The sequence below is a fragment of the Salvelinus alpinus genome, chromosome 9 (assembly GCF_045679555.1).
Source record: "Salvelinus alpinus chromosome 9, SLU_Salpinus.1, whole genome shotgun sequence".
Taxonomy (NCBI): Eukaryota; Metazoa; Chordata; class Actinopteri; order Salmoniformes; family Salmonidae; genus Salvelinus; species Salvelinus alpinus.
This window is the reverse complement of record NC_092094.1, coordinates 52,556,931-52,571,237: the sequence shown is the minus strand read 5'-3', so window position 1 is coordinate 52,571,237 and position 14,307 is coordinate 52,556,931. Positions and strand designations below refer to the sequence as shown.

Below are 14,307 nucleotides of genomic sequence, written 5' to 3'. Positions count from 1 at the left end.
GATTGTTTACTCCATCCAAAATCTGTACACGAAAATAAGACCACGAAGTGAGGAACGTTAGTATGGAGGTCAATGAGAGAGTACCGAATTTGGTCCCCCAAAAATATATCTGCTAATTTGAAGTTTTGTAATGGTCAGGTTGTTACGAATGCACTGATATGAGTGGACACACGTGGTATTTCGGCAACTTTGGGGAAAGCCTTTATATCGGAGTAGTACCTGTTGTTCACACGCGATATCTGCCCTCTCAATGGATAGAATGGTCCCACATGATCTCGCCTCCAGCTTGCCTTCCATCTTTCAGGACGTGTATCTCCATTGTTAGAGCGGTCACTCGATTATCTTGTCAATATCATAGAAATTCTTTGCCATAGTACATTTCCCAAACACGGAAGAGATGGGAGGATGTGTGATTAACGGGAAAAAAGTGTTTCCCCTTACATAAACACAGAGACAGTCAGTGGATGTCTTAACACTTTATTCAATCGCACTGTACATTTGTGAACCACACAACTCGAACAGGATTGTTGAGAGAATATGCGTCTCCTTGGCGGGATGTCACGACTCGGGAGAGTTGGGCATTTTGATGTTAAATGCATTAGTTTGTAATCCAGACATAAAGTCTCACAACAGTGTAGCCTAGGCTGCTTTTGTCTTCAAGACCCCCCACCCCCCACTATCGCCATACTAGCTGTATGCTTACACCGACATGTAACTAAACATAAAGTATTGACCAACCAGAACTGCCTGAGTATAACTGACAGGTGTAGTGTACTCATCAAAATGTGCTTGTTGGGAAAATCAATTGACTTGTAGAAATCGTCATGCCGTCATTTGCATTCTTTGACAGAAGTGAATATACCCGAATGTATACGTGACTTGTGGAGCCGATGGGATTGGGTGAACTGGCTTTTCAGCAGTTTACAACGAAATCCCTTTTTGTAGCCTATTTGACATATCACCAAACATATATTTTTACATGCATATCTCTTAACATGATAGGCTATTCATCCAAAATTGGTAGTTCATTAAGACGTAGCCTATTCTTTTCATCCTGCTTCGATGACCAGGCGTATGAATAGGATGTCATTTAACGTGGCCAACTATAGTGTTATCTTATAAAGGTCCATCAGAATTCATCTATAAATGGAAGTCAGCAAAGAGCCAAATAAACACACCAAGCATGTATTTTGACAGGATCTTTCAGCATTTGAGATTTTATGAAGAGACGTTCTATAAGCATCAAATGAATACAGCAATTCCATGTGTACAAATTAGGATATAAATACATGGATATATTCAGCACATTTCATACGTTACGTCCATCTGCACGAGGTGCACCTGTAGTTGTTCACATTGCTCTCAGATCCCACCATGAACATCTGAAAAACAGTTATTCAAAGTAATACTTAATGACACCGCAGCCAAAAATAGAGGTTTTAAAAATAAATTTAAAAAATAGAAGTGAAATCAACAATTCATCACCCCATTCACACACGCATATTCTGAATGAGTTAAAACAGCGACAACCTCAATGCTGAAAATATTCGACAGCCTCTCTTCTCCAGCAAAGAAGTATACATATTTACCCAGCCAAAACACAACATAACTCACAGCTGTCATTATCTGCCATGATTTCAAATATGACACTACACAAATCAAATAAAAACAGCAGCAAACTCTAAATATTCTTCACGACTGTGTAGCTTCTCTAAACACCCGACAGCTTCTTTTGGTACAATTTTATACTATCATGCCATGCAAAAAAACACATTCTCTTTTGGAGAACATGTTGGCACATGTCATTTTTCAATGGATCATCACGTCTGACATCAGAGACAAGTATGTATTCACACATGCCTATACGCAAACACACACATCGATAATACATTAACAGAAATTGTTCCCAATAACACATACAAAATATGGCAGTTACTGAAATTGCGATAGCCCCTTTGAGGGGAAATATAAACAAAAGAGTCTTGTGCATGGGACAAACTCATTCAGAATTATAGCAAATATATGGACTCTCATCTTGACAATATTCTGAAACTCCTCTAGTATCGATACATTCAAGTGTGCCCATAGCCCATCCACACGATTGCTGACTCTAAGTGTCTGACAATGAAAACTAGGCTGCTATACTTTCCCTCATTTTTGTCCAGTGCATATAACTTTGCACCCATTTTTTTTTAAATCACATGTGCATGTTTATCTCTGTTCTGCACTAAAAGTCCACATTTGACATTTGTTATATGCCAATCAATAATTTCCTTGATGTGTATGTGTTTCAAATGGCTTCTGACAGTCATACGAAGAGCGCTACATTTCAGCACCACCGTTCATTGGACAGCGACACTCGTCTACAGTCCCCACCTCGGCCACTCACATGTTCCCAGATGTCGAATGTTTCCTCGATATCAATGCAGTTGTTATGAATTTTTCTGTAACTTTTTTTGGGTTCCAAAGACCGGTATGCACAAATATGCACAGGGCCTGCATTTTTCGAGCTCTTCACTGCTGCCACGTGCTGCATGTGCTTCAACATTTACAGACCTGCACCTAAATTATCGGATCAATTCTAACCTGGTCACACAATGAAACTGCCATATTTAGGCTACCGAATTGCTCTAATATTTCGCAACTTTTGAAACTACAAAATATGAACGTGGTAGTTGTACACCGTCCTTTACGTAGGAGTAATGAACAAAATACTGGTTTCCTGGCAAACGCCTGCATATCTGTCACAGTACTACACATGCAGGGTTTTCAAATAGGCTACATCAAAACCGTCTGCTCCTTCACAAACGAGTAAACCGTATTCAAACTGAGAAGAATAGCAATACTCTACAGATCCCAAGCACAGTCTTCTTACCATGTAGGTTGCTGTATGTATCAATAATTTCAGTTCTAACTTTAACGAACACTTCTTAAACTAACAATCTACTGGGCAAACACTGGTTGAATCAACGTCGTTTGCACGTAATTTCATTGAAATGAAGTTTAACCAACGTGGAATAGACGTTGAATTGACGTCTGTGCCAAGTGGGAAGCAATTTACTATTGTCATACTTTTACAGCACAGAACAAATTACATTTTATGTGAAATTAACGTATTTTTATCCTCTTAAAAATTACATTATGGTGATAATATCTGCGTGGTCAAATCACATCACTACACAAGGTCGTCAATATAGGCTACATGATTTTGCTAGCAAAAATAAATAGCTGTATACTGCTAAAATGCATTACATTTCCAAGAGAGAGTACTTCAAAACGTTTCAATAAAGATATTCAATGTACATATGCACATCCTTTCACACACATACACCCTTTCACACAATCTTCTTACACACTGCATACACACACTCTTGAAACACAAATCCAATTCTCTCTCTCTCTCTCTCACACACACACACACACACACACACACACACACACACACACACACACACACACACACACACACACACACACACACACACACACACACACACACACACACACACACACACACACACACACACACACACAACACACACACAATAATTTCAGTTCTAACTTTATAAAAATCCCAAACAAATTAACCAGCAATTTTCTATTGTTTTACTTTTACTACATAATTAAAGTCAGTCTGAAAAATTACAGTACAATGATAATATTTGTGTGGTCAAATCAAATCACTACACAGACTCCTCTTACACACTGTATACTGTCACACACACTCCGTCTTTCAAACACACACACTCCCTTTCACAGACTCCTCTTACACACTGTATACTCTCACACACACACTCTTCATACACACACTCCCTTTCACAGACTCCTCTTACAGACTGTATACTTTCACACACACACTCTCTTCAAACACACACACTCCCTTTCACAGACTCCTCTTACAGACTGTATACTCTCACACACACACTCTCTTCAAACACACACACTCCCTTTCACAGACTCCTCTTACACACTGTATACTGTCACACACACACTCTTCAAACACACACACTCCCTTTCACAGACTCCTCTTACACACTGTATACTGTCACACACACACTCTCTTCAAACACACACACTCCCTTTCACAGACTCCTCTTACAGACTGTATACTCTCACACACACACTCTCTTCAAACACACACACTCCCTTTCACAGACTCCTCTTACACACTGTATACTGTCACACACACACTCTTCAAACACACACACTCCCTTTCACAGACTCCTCTTACACACTGTATACTGTCACACACACACTCTCTTCAAACACACACACTCCCTTTCACAGACTCCTCTTACACACTGTATACTCTCACACACACACTCTTCAAACACACACTCCCTTTCACAGACTCCTCTTACAGACTGTATACTCTCACACACACACTCTCTTCAAACACACACACTCCCTTTCACAGACTCCTCTTACACACTGTATACTGTCACACACACACTCTTCAAACACACACACTCCCTTTCACAGACTCCTCTTACACACTGTATACTGTCACACACACACTCTCTTCAAACACACACACTCTCTTCAAACAGACTCCTCTTACACACTGTATACTGTCACACACACACACTGTCTTTCAAACACACACACTCCCTTTCACAGACTCCTCTTACACACTGTATACTCTCACACACACACTCACTTCAAACACACACACTCCCTTTCACAGAATCCTCTTACACACGGTATACTCTCACACACACACTCTCTTCAAACACACACACACTCTCTTCAAACACACACACTCCCTTTCACAGACTCCTCTTACACACGGTATACTCTCACACACACACTCTTCAAACACACACACTCCCTTTCACAGACTCCTCTTACACACTGTATACTCTCACACACACACTCTCTTCAAACACACACACTCTCTTCAAACAGACACACTCCCTTTCACAGACTCCTCTTACACACTGTATACTGTCACACACACACACTGTCTTTCAAACACACACACTCCCTTTCACAGACTCCTCTTACACACTGTATACTCTCACACACACACTCTTCAAACACACACACTCCCTTTCATAGACTCCTCTTACACACGGTATACTCTCACACACACACTCTCTTCAAACACACACACACTCTCTTCAAACACACACACTCCCTTTCACAGACTCCTCTTACACACTGTATACTGTCACACACACACTCTTTTCTCTCCCACTGAATATTATTTGGGAGTTCAAAGGACATTTGTGTATTCTAGTAATCTAATCATAAATCATCTGCATCAAAATTGACTTCCTAATATGTGCTGGACATAGCCTATATATTAATAGCCTAATATACAGTACCCGTCAAAAGTATGAACACACCTACTCATTGAAGGTTTTTCTTTATTTTTACTATTTTCCACATTGTAGAATAATAGTGAAGATGTCAAAACTATGAAATAACACATGGAATCATGCAATAACCAAAAAAGTGTTAAACAAATCTAAATATATTTTAGATTTTAGATTCTTCAAAGAAGCCACCCTTTGCCTTGATGACAGCTTTGCACACTCTTGGCATTCTCTCAACCAGCTTCACCTGGAATGCTTTTCCAACAGTCTTGAAGGAGTTCCCACATATGCTGAGCACTTGTTGGCTGCTTTTCCTTCACTCTGCGGTCCAACTCATCCCAAACCATCTCAATTGGGTTGAGGTCGGGTGATTGTGGAGGCCAGGTCATCTGATGCAGCACTCCATCACTCTCCTTGGTCAAATAGCCCTTAGACAGCCTGGAGGTGAGATGGGTTATTGTCCTGTTGAAAAACGCAAACCAAATGGGATGGCGTATCGCTTCAGAATGCTGTGGTAGCCATGCTGGTTAAGTGTGCTTTGAATTCTAAATAAATCACCAACAGTGTCACCAGCAAAGCACCTCCTCCTCCTCCATGCTTCATGGTGGGAACTACACATGCGGAGATTCTCTGTTCACCTACTCTGTGTCTCACAAAGACACAGCGGTTGGAACCAAAATTCTCAAATTTGGACTCATCAGACCAAAGGACAGATTTCCACCGGTCTAATGTCCATGTCTCGTGTTTCTTGGCCCAAGCAAGTCTCTTCTTCTTATTGGTAGTAGTGGTTTCTTTGCATAAATTCGACCATGAAGGCCTGATTCACACAGTCTCCTCTGAACAGTTGATGTTAAGATGTGTCTGTTACTTGAGCTCTGTGAAGCATTTATTTGGGCTGCAATTTCTGAGGCTGGTAACTTAATGAACTTATCCTCTGCAACAGAGGTAACTACGGGACTTCCTTTCCTGTGGCCGTCCTCATGAGAGCCAGTTTCATCATAGGGCTTGATGGTTTTTGCGACTGCACTTGAAGAAACTATCAAAGTTCTTGAAATTTTCCGGATTGACTGACCTTCATGTCTTAAAGTAATGATGGACTGTCATTTCTCTTTGCTTATTTGGGCTGTTCTTGCCATAATATGGACTTGGTCTTTTACCAAATAGGGCTATCTTCTGTATACCACCCCTACCTTGTCACAACACAACTGATTGGCTCAAACACATTAAGAAGGAAAGAAATTCCACTTCTAACAAGGCACACCTGTTAATTGAAATGCATTCCAGGTGACTACCTCATGAATCTGGTTGAGAGAATGCAAAGAGTGTGCAAAGCTGTCATCAGGGGTGGGTACTTTGAAGAATCTCAAATATAACATATATTTTGATTTGTTTAACACTTTTTTTGGTTACTACATGATTCCATATGTGTTTTTTCATAGTTTTGATGTCTTCACCATTATTCTACAATGTACAAAATAGTCCAAATAAAGAAAAACCCTTGAATGAGTAGTCGTGTCCAAACGTTTGACTGGTACTGTATATATTTTTTTTAAAGTATACTCATTAAACATAAACATAAATTGTTTCTCTCGTTTTGAAATTGTTTGAACCTTTTCAGTGTTTCTTTGACAGAAACCACCCACAGGATTGCAGTCAAAAGACATAAGGAGTTACAGTATTAACATCCGGAATGTTTTCTGTATGTTTATGGACAATCAAATTGTACAATTTTGTTTCATCCCATGGTTATAGCATAGACAAGGACCGTGTCACAAATGGCACCCTATTCTCTTTATTTGTGAATGACTTTTAACCAGAGCCCCATGGGATGTATACTGTGGATTATTACCTGTGTTTTCTTCTGTTGGGAGAGTGACAGGTGTGTGTCACGTTCCTGACCTGTTTTCTGTTGTTTTGTATGTGTGTGATGGTCAGGGCGTGAGTTTTGGGTGGGCATTCTATGTTGTGTGTTTCTATGTTGGTTTAGGGTTGCCTGGTATGGCTCTTAATTAGAGGCAGGTGTTTTGCGTTCCTCTAATTAAGAGTCATATTTAGGTAGGTTGTTTCACTGTGTTCGTTGTGGGTGGTTGTTACCTGTCTCTGTGTTTGTGTTCTGCACCAGATAGGTCTGTATCGGTTTTGCACGTTTGTTATTTTGTAAGTTGTTTGTAGTGTTCACTTGTTCTTATAATTAAACATGTTGAGCACTGGCTACGCTGCATTTTGGTCCTCTCCTTCACCCCAGGAAGAAAACCTTTACAGAACCACCCACCAAACCAGGACCAAGCAGCGTAGCAACGGGGAGCAGCAGCGGCCCAGTACACAGGACTACTGGACACAGGAGGAATGGTCTTGGGAGATCATGGACGGAAAAGGACCCTGGGGAAGGGTTGGAGAGAATCGCCGCTCTCGGGAGGTGAAGGAGGCAGCCACAGCCCAGGAGCGGTGGATTGAGGCAGCACGTAAGAGAGGCTGGAAGCCCGAGAGGCTCACCCAAAAATTTCTTGGGGGGGGGCTAAAGGGGAGTGTGGCGAAGCCGGGTTGGATACCTGAGCCAACTCCCCGGGCTTGCCGTGGAGTGAGAGAGCGTCGTACTGGTCAGACACCGTGTTATGCGGTAAAGCGCACGGTGTCCCCAGTACGCGTGCTTAGCCCAGTGCGGGCTATTCCACCTTGCCGCACTGGGAGGGCTAGGTTGGGCATCGAGCCGAGTGCCATGAAGCCGGCCCAACGTATCTGGTCTCCAGTACGTCTCCTCGGGCCGGCGTACATGGCACCAGCCTTACAGGTGGTGTCCCCGGTTCGCCTGCATAGCCCAGTGCGGGCTATTCCACCTCGCCGCACTGGCAGGGCTACGGGGACCATTCAACCTGGTAAGGTTGGGGAGGCTCGGTGCTCAAGAGCACGTGTCCTCCTTCACGGTCCGGTATATCCGGCGCCACCTTCCCACCCCAGCTCAGTACCACCAGTGCCTACACCACGCATCAGGCTTCCAGTGCATCTCCAGAGCCCTGTTCCTCCTCCACGCACTCTCCCTATGGTGCGTGTCTCCAGCCCAGTGCCTCCAGTTCCGGCACCACGCACCAAGCCTCCTGTGCGTCTCCAGAGCCCTGTACGCACTGTTCCTTCTCCCCGCACTCGCCCTGAGGTGCGTGCCCTCAGCCCGGTACCTCCAGTTCCGGTACCACGCACCAGGCCTAGAGTGCGCCACGAGAGTCCAGTGTGCCCTGTTGTTCCCCGCACTAGCCTGAAGGTGCGTGTCCTTAGCCCGGTACCTCCAGTTCCGGTACCACGCACCAGGCCTACAGTGCGTCTCAGCCGGCCAGAGTCTGCCGTCTGCCCAGCGGCGCCTGAACTGCCCGTCTGCCCAGCGGCGCCTGAACTGCCCGTCTGCCCAGCGGCGCCTGAACTGCCCGTCTGCCCAGCGGCGTCTGAACTGCCCGTCTGCCCTACGCCGTCTGAACTGTCCGTCTGCCATGAGCCTGCAAAGCCGCCCGTCTGCCATGAGCCTACAGAGCCGTCCGCCAGACAGGAGCCGCTAGAGCCGTCCGCCAGACAGGAGCCGCTAGAGCCGTCCGCCAGACCGGATCAGCCAGAGCCTTCCGCCAGACCGGATCAGCCAGAGCCTTCCGCCAGACCGGATCAGCCAGAGCCTTCCGCCAGACCGGATCAGCCAGAGCCTTCCGCCAGACCGGATCAGCCAGAGCCTTCCGCCAGACCGGATCAGCCAGAGCCTTCCGCCAGACCGGATCAGCCAGAGCCTTCCGCCAGACCGGATCAGCCAGAGCCTTCCGCCAGACCGGATCAGCCAGAGCCTTCCGCCAGACCGGATCAGCCAGAGCCTTCCGTCAGCCCGGACCTGCCAGAGTCCCTCAGCCAGGACCTGCCAGAGTCCCTCAGCCAGGACCTGCCAGAGTCCCTCAGCCAGGACCTGCCAGAGTCCCTCAGCCAGGACCTGCCGCCCCTTATCCCGGTGCTGCCCCTTATCCCGGTGCTGCCCCTTATCCCGGTGCTGGCCCTTCATTTAGGTGGTTTTAGTTGGAGGGTGGTCATTGGGAGGGGGATACAGAAGCGGGGAGTGACTATGGTGGTGTGGGGACAGCGTCCGGAGCCTGAGCCACCACCGTGGTCAGATGCCCACCCAGACCCTCCCCTGGACTTTGTGCTGGTGCGCCCGGCGTTCGCACCTTGAGGGGGGGGTTCTGTCACGTTCCTGACCTGTTTTCTGTTTTGTATGTGTGTGATGGTCAGGGCGTGAGTTTTGGGTGGGCATTCTGTTGTGTGTTTCTATGTTGGTTTAGGGTTGCCTGGTATGGCTCTTAATTAGAGGCAGGTGTTTTGCGTTCCTCTAATTAAGAGTCATATTTAGGTAGGTTGTTTCACTGTGTTCGTTGTGGGTGGTTGTTACCTGTCTGTGTTTGTGTTCTGCACCAGATAGGTCTGTATCGGTTTTGCACGTTTGTTATTTTGTAAGTTGTTTGTAGTGTTCACTTGTTCTTATAATTAAACATGTTGAGCACTGGCTACGCTGCATTTTGGTCCTCTCCTTCACCCCAGGAAGAAAACCTTTACAGTGTGTCTGATTTGGTCCAGGTTCATTGGAATGGCCAGGTGAAAAGGACACACACGCTTCTCCTGTAACGCAAACAAACATACGTTGTATTTCAGCCCCTCAAGGATACCGAGGTTGTCTGAAAAAAAATTATGTTGCTAGAAAAACGTGTTGTATTCTCTATTTATTTCCGTCTCTCACCGAAATACAAAACAGATCAACAGCCATTTACTCGCGGTAAAGACATACATCTTTTCCAACACTCACAGCGTCTCTCCCTTTCACACACTTCATAAACCTTGTATACACACTCCTCTTACACACACACACACACAATTGTCTTTACATGTTGGAGTAAAAAAAATCATATGTCCACCTCAACAACAGCAATATAAGCATCCAATTGCTAGTCCTATAGATATTTCATGCGGGCTAACTTGTGTCTCTCGGGAAACAAAGAAAAGAAGAAAACATTTTTTTCCCTCACATCAAATTAACAATGGGATACTTTACAAATGGGACAGGAAGCTTGACGACTCTTTGTTATTTTTTTCGGTTCTAAGAATGCTTTCTGTTATAATCTCTTTACCAAACTTGATATGTTTTAGAGGGACATGGAGGACAAGAGGTTTCAAATCAATTAACAATTCACTATAGCTACCTACTGTAATTCAGTATTTGGACAAATTTGTGCATTTTCTGTTAAGAACATATATGATGTATAGTTAGTTGTACAGGTGTGGCTTCATATCTGGACTTCTACTTACAGTAACTTATCAAACGAAGCATTTGAAATATAAACCGATTTTCCCGACGTAAAGTCAGGACCACCAATACATGTGGGATTTGCTTGTTCACACACAGCATCGTTTTATGAGAACTGTAGCAGCAGGAAATGACGGAATCTGACGGCAAAATGTCTGCACAATGGTAGAAATGTGCGTCGTACCGTTACGGGGTGCTGTGTCAAAATCAAAAGGTGGCACATACACCTGTCTGCCTGGACTACATTAGAACCATTATTTTAACCATGTTCATTACAAAGCATGTTGGGAAAGATGCTCCTTTTTCTCTCTCTCTCTCTCTCTCTCTCCCTCTCTCTCCCCCTCTCTCTCATATTTATATATATATATATAATAAAAAAAGATGCAATAGTCCCATTGTTATGAGCAGAGTCTCATGCTCTTTGTCTTTTTCTCTTGTGTTAGTAGGAGATTTGTAAAAGACATGATTTCGTAAATGGGGGAAGTGGTAAAACAGAGGGATGTGTCTGTCCTGGGAGAAGAAGAGGAGAAGAAAAGGACTGTGTTTCACCACTTCCCCCATTTACGAAATCATGTATTTTACAAATGTCCTACTAACACAATTGTATTGCATCTTTTTTTGGTGGACAAATACAGTGCAAAGGTCACATGTGCAGCACATTATATTGTGTGCACATACACAGAGACACACACACACACACACGTGTCAAAACAATCCAGACACAAGCGTGTGCGTCTGGCCCTCCAAGCATTTTTTAACGTCTCCTATCTCAAGAAACTGATATACACACAAGTTCCAGATTGGTGAACACTATTTCTCCTGAACCATTTGGGCATTACATTTAGTCTTAAAGCACTCTTATGTGCCTTGACATTACACTTTCATTCAAATACCCTGTGAAATGGAGATACTTTAGAGCAGGGGTGTCAAAGTCAAATGGACGGAGGGCCAAATAAAAAATTTAGCTACAAGCCGAGGGCCGGACTGTTCGAATGTTCATTGAAAAATTTTTAAATGACGCATATAGTCTAGTGAACCTAATTGAACCTACTGAAAACCTAACAAATATATTCCAATATGATCAGATAAATAAAGCAATATTTTCTTATGGCTCTGTCAGTAATCTTTAATTTTCAACAGACACAAAAGACAAATTTCCTTTATATAAAAATCCCCATAACATGAACATTAAATGAAAGAAACCGGTATTCAAGGCACCATCAGTAGCCTATATTTTCTATTTTAGCAAAAGTGGGCTAAATTTACTTCAAAGAAAAAAACAATAGCAATTTTCTATCATCCACTCAACTGAAATATTTTTAAAATATAATTGGATTGAAATACAATAAAATAAAGTGCAAAAATCTATTAATCAAAAACAACACTTTGTTTAAGGAGAAGTAACATGCAGTGAAAACAAATATTAAACTTTAACTTTTAAACTTGAACTGAGTAAAAACTCTAAATATGTGATTGCACAGTAATGTTCACTTGTTTGAGGTTGAGGGTGATACTTGGTGGTGTCCCATCTTTTCCACAAGTTCATCAATGTTCGGGGTAAGGCTCTGAGCTGAGGAAATCCTCAGAATTGAGTGGAGGTGTTCAGCAGTAAGTCGACTTCTGTGTGATGTTTTGTTCAGGTTCATCAAAGAAAACAGTTGTTCACACAGGTATGTGCTGCCAAACATAGACAACGTTTGAGCAGCCTGGATGCGCAGCTGGGGCATTGTGTCGGGGAGGAAACGGGCGAACTCCGCAGCACCCACTGCCGCATATTTTGCCCTCAGTGCATCATTGCATTGGAGGTCAATCAACTCCATTTGGAGGTTTGGTGGTGAGCTTTCCACGTCAACAGCAAATGGGTTACCGAGCAGTTCCAACCTGCTTTTTTGTGCTTCAAAGTCAGCAAATCGGCGTCGAAAGTCAGCGGCAAGCATACCTATTTTATCAGCCAACTGTGCGCTCGGGAACGCACTGGTAGAGAGCTTCTCTTTCATGGTCTGGCAGCTGGGAAAGTGGCTCAAATTTTCTTTCCGCATCTGCGTCTCCCACAGAGTCAGTTTGGTTTTAAATGCCTTCACTGTACTGTACATATCAGAGATGACATGATCCCGACCCTGCAGCTGCAAGTTCATTGCATTCAGATGACTCGTAATGTCACACAGAAAAGCCATTTCACACAGAAACATTTCGTCTCGGAGTTGTGTTGTGTCTTTCCCTTTGCTGTCCAAGAACAGACAAATCTCCTCACGAAGCTCGAAACATCTTTGAAGCACCTTTCCCTGGCTTAGCCATCGCACCTCTGTGTGATAAGGCAAATCACCATGCTCCGTTTCTAACTCCGTCAGAAATGCCTTGAACTGGCGGTGATTCAAACCTTTGGCTCTGATAAAGTTAACTGTGCGCGTGATGATGCTCATTACATGCTCCATTTTCAAGGCTTTACCGCACAACGCTTCCTGGTGTATGATACAATGATAAGCTGTCAGCTCACCTGTCGCGTTTTCCTCTTGCATCTTTTCCCGTATCTTCGCCACCAGTCCGCTCCTGTGTCCACACATCGCAGGTGCTCCGTCGGTTGTCAAACCCACGAGTTTTTCCCAAGGCAGCTCCATCTCATTTACACAGCAGCCTACTGCTCGGTGCGTCACCGTTGCATTGTGGGAAATGTAGTATTGGTGCGTGTAAAAGATCTGCGGGCTGCCGGCTTGCTGCGGTCTGCGGGCCGGTTCTAATAATAAATCAAGATCATCCCAGGGGCCGTAAAAAACCTTCTCGCGGGCCGGATGTGGCACGCGGGCCTTGACTCTGACATATATGCTTTAGAGTAATGAGGATGGTTGCCTGAATTCAAGGAAAAACACTAAGCATAAATAATCAAACAACACGTTTCAGTCGGCCTAGGGTTTCCCCGATTTTCCTAGAAATCCCAGTTGGAAGATTCCCGGAATCAGGAGGCAATAAGCAGGAATCCCGGAATCATCCAATCAGGATTTCTGGAAAACCTGGGAATTTTAGGAAAGTTACTGGAGTTTTGCAACCCTAGAAAGGCCCCACATGTGGTGCTGTGTCACACTCCGTTTGACATTACTTACAAGGAACTGTGTCATCGCCCCGAGCGGAGCACATGTTACATGGGGGTACAGTAATTAACGGAGCACCATTCTGTTCGTGTCCAGGTAGGGGGAGTGGTGCTCCTCTTCGGGGCAGGACTCTGACTGTGGGTGTCACAGTCTTAACAGCCCCCAGACATCTCTGGACAGACGGTTTACTCTTCTTTGAATCTGTTGGCAAGATCAGCTTTGTTACTTCGGTGGGGAGGACACACACACACACTCAAATGCATAAACACAAGCATACACACACACAAACACACAAAATGGCTGCCATGTTCCATCCAGAAGGGTGCTGTTGAAAGGAGTCACCATACCACAATATAAGGTACAGTGAGACTGGATAAAACGTCCTGTATCAGTGAAATTATTGCTATTTGTTTCACTATACCAACAGCTTTAACAAGTAATGCCCCTCTTTTTAACACACTATACTTTCCACGTTCCAACAAGTTTGTCATTCTTCAAACCAAAGTGACAAGGCTTTAAGTTTGTCAAAAGTATTATTGTTTGCTGACATAGTTGGACGTGATAAAACACTACATGTTAGCGATTC

General features: G+C 44.0%; 1 long non-coding RNA gene across 2 annotated transcripts in view; it reads right to left on the bottom strand.

Moving 5' to 3' along the window:
• Positions 1–461: 461 nt before the first annotated feature.
• LOC139530332 (uncharacterized) overlaps positions 462–14,307 on the bottom strand; it is a 33,629-nt gene continuing 19,783 nt past the window's right edge. For both annotated transcript variants that reach the window (XR_011666008.1, XR_011666007.1), the window contains exons 4-5: positions 13,734–13,922; positions 462–1,382 (exon numbers count right to left, since the gene is read on the bottom strand). This is a non-coding gene — a long non-coding RNA (uncharacterized lncRNA). The remainder of the gene's footprint in view (positions 1,383–13,733; positions 13,923–14,307) is intronic.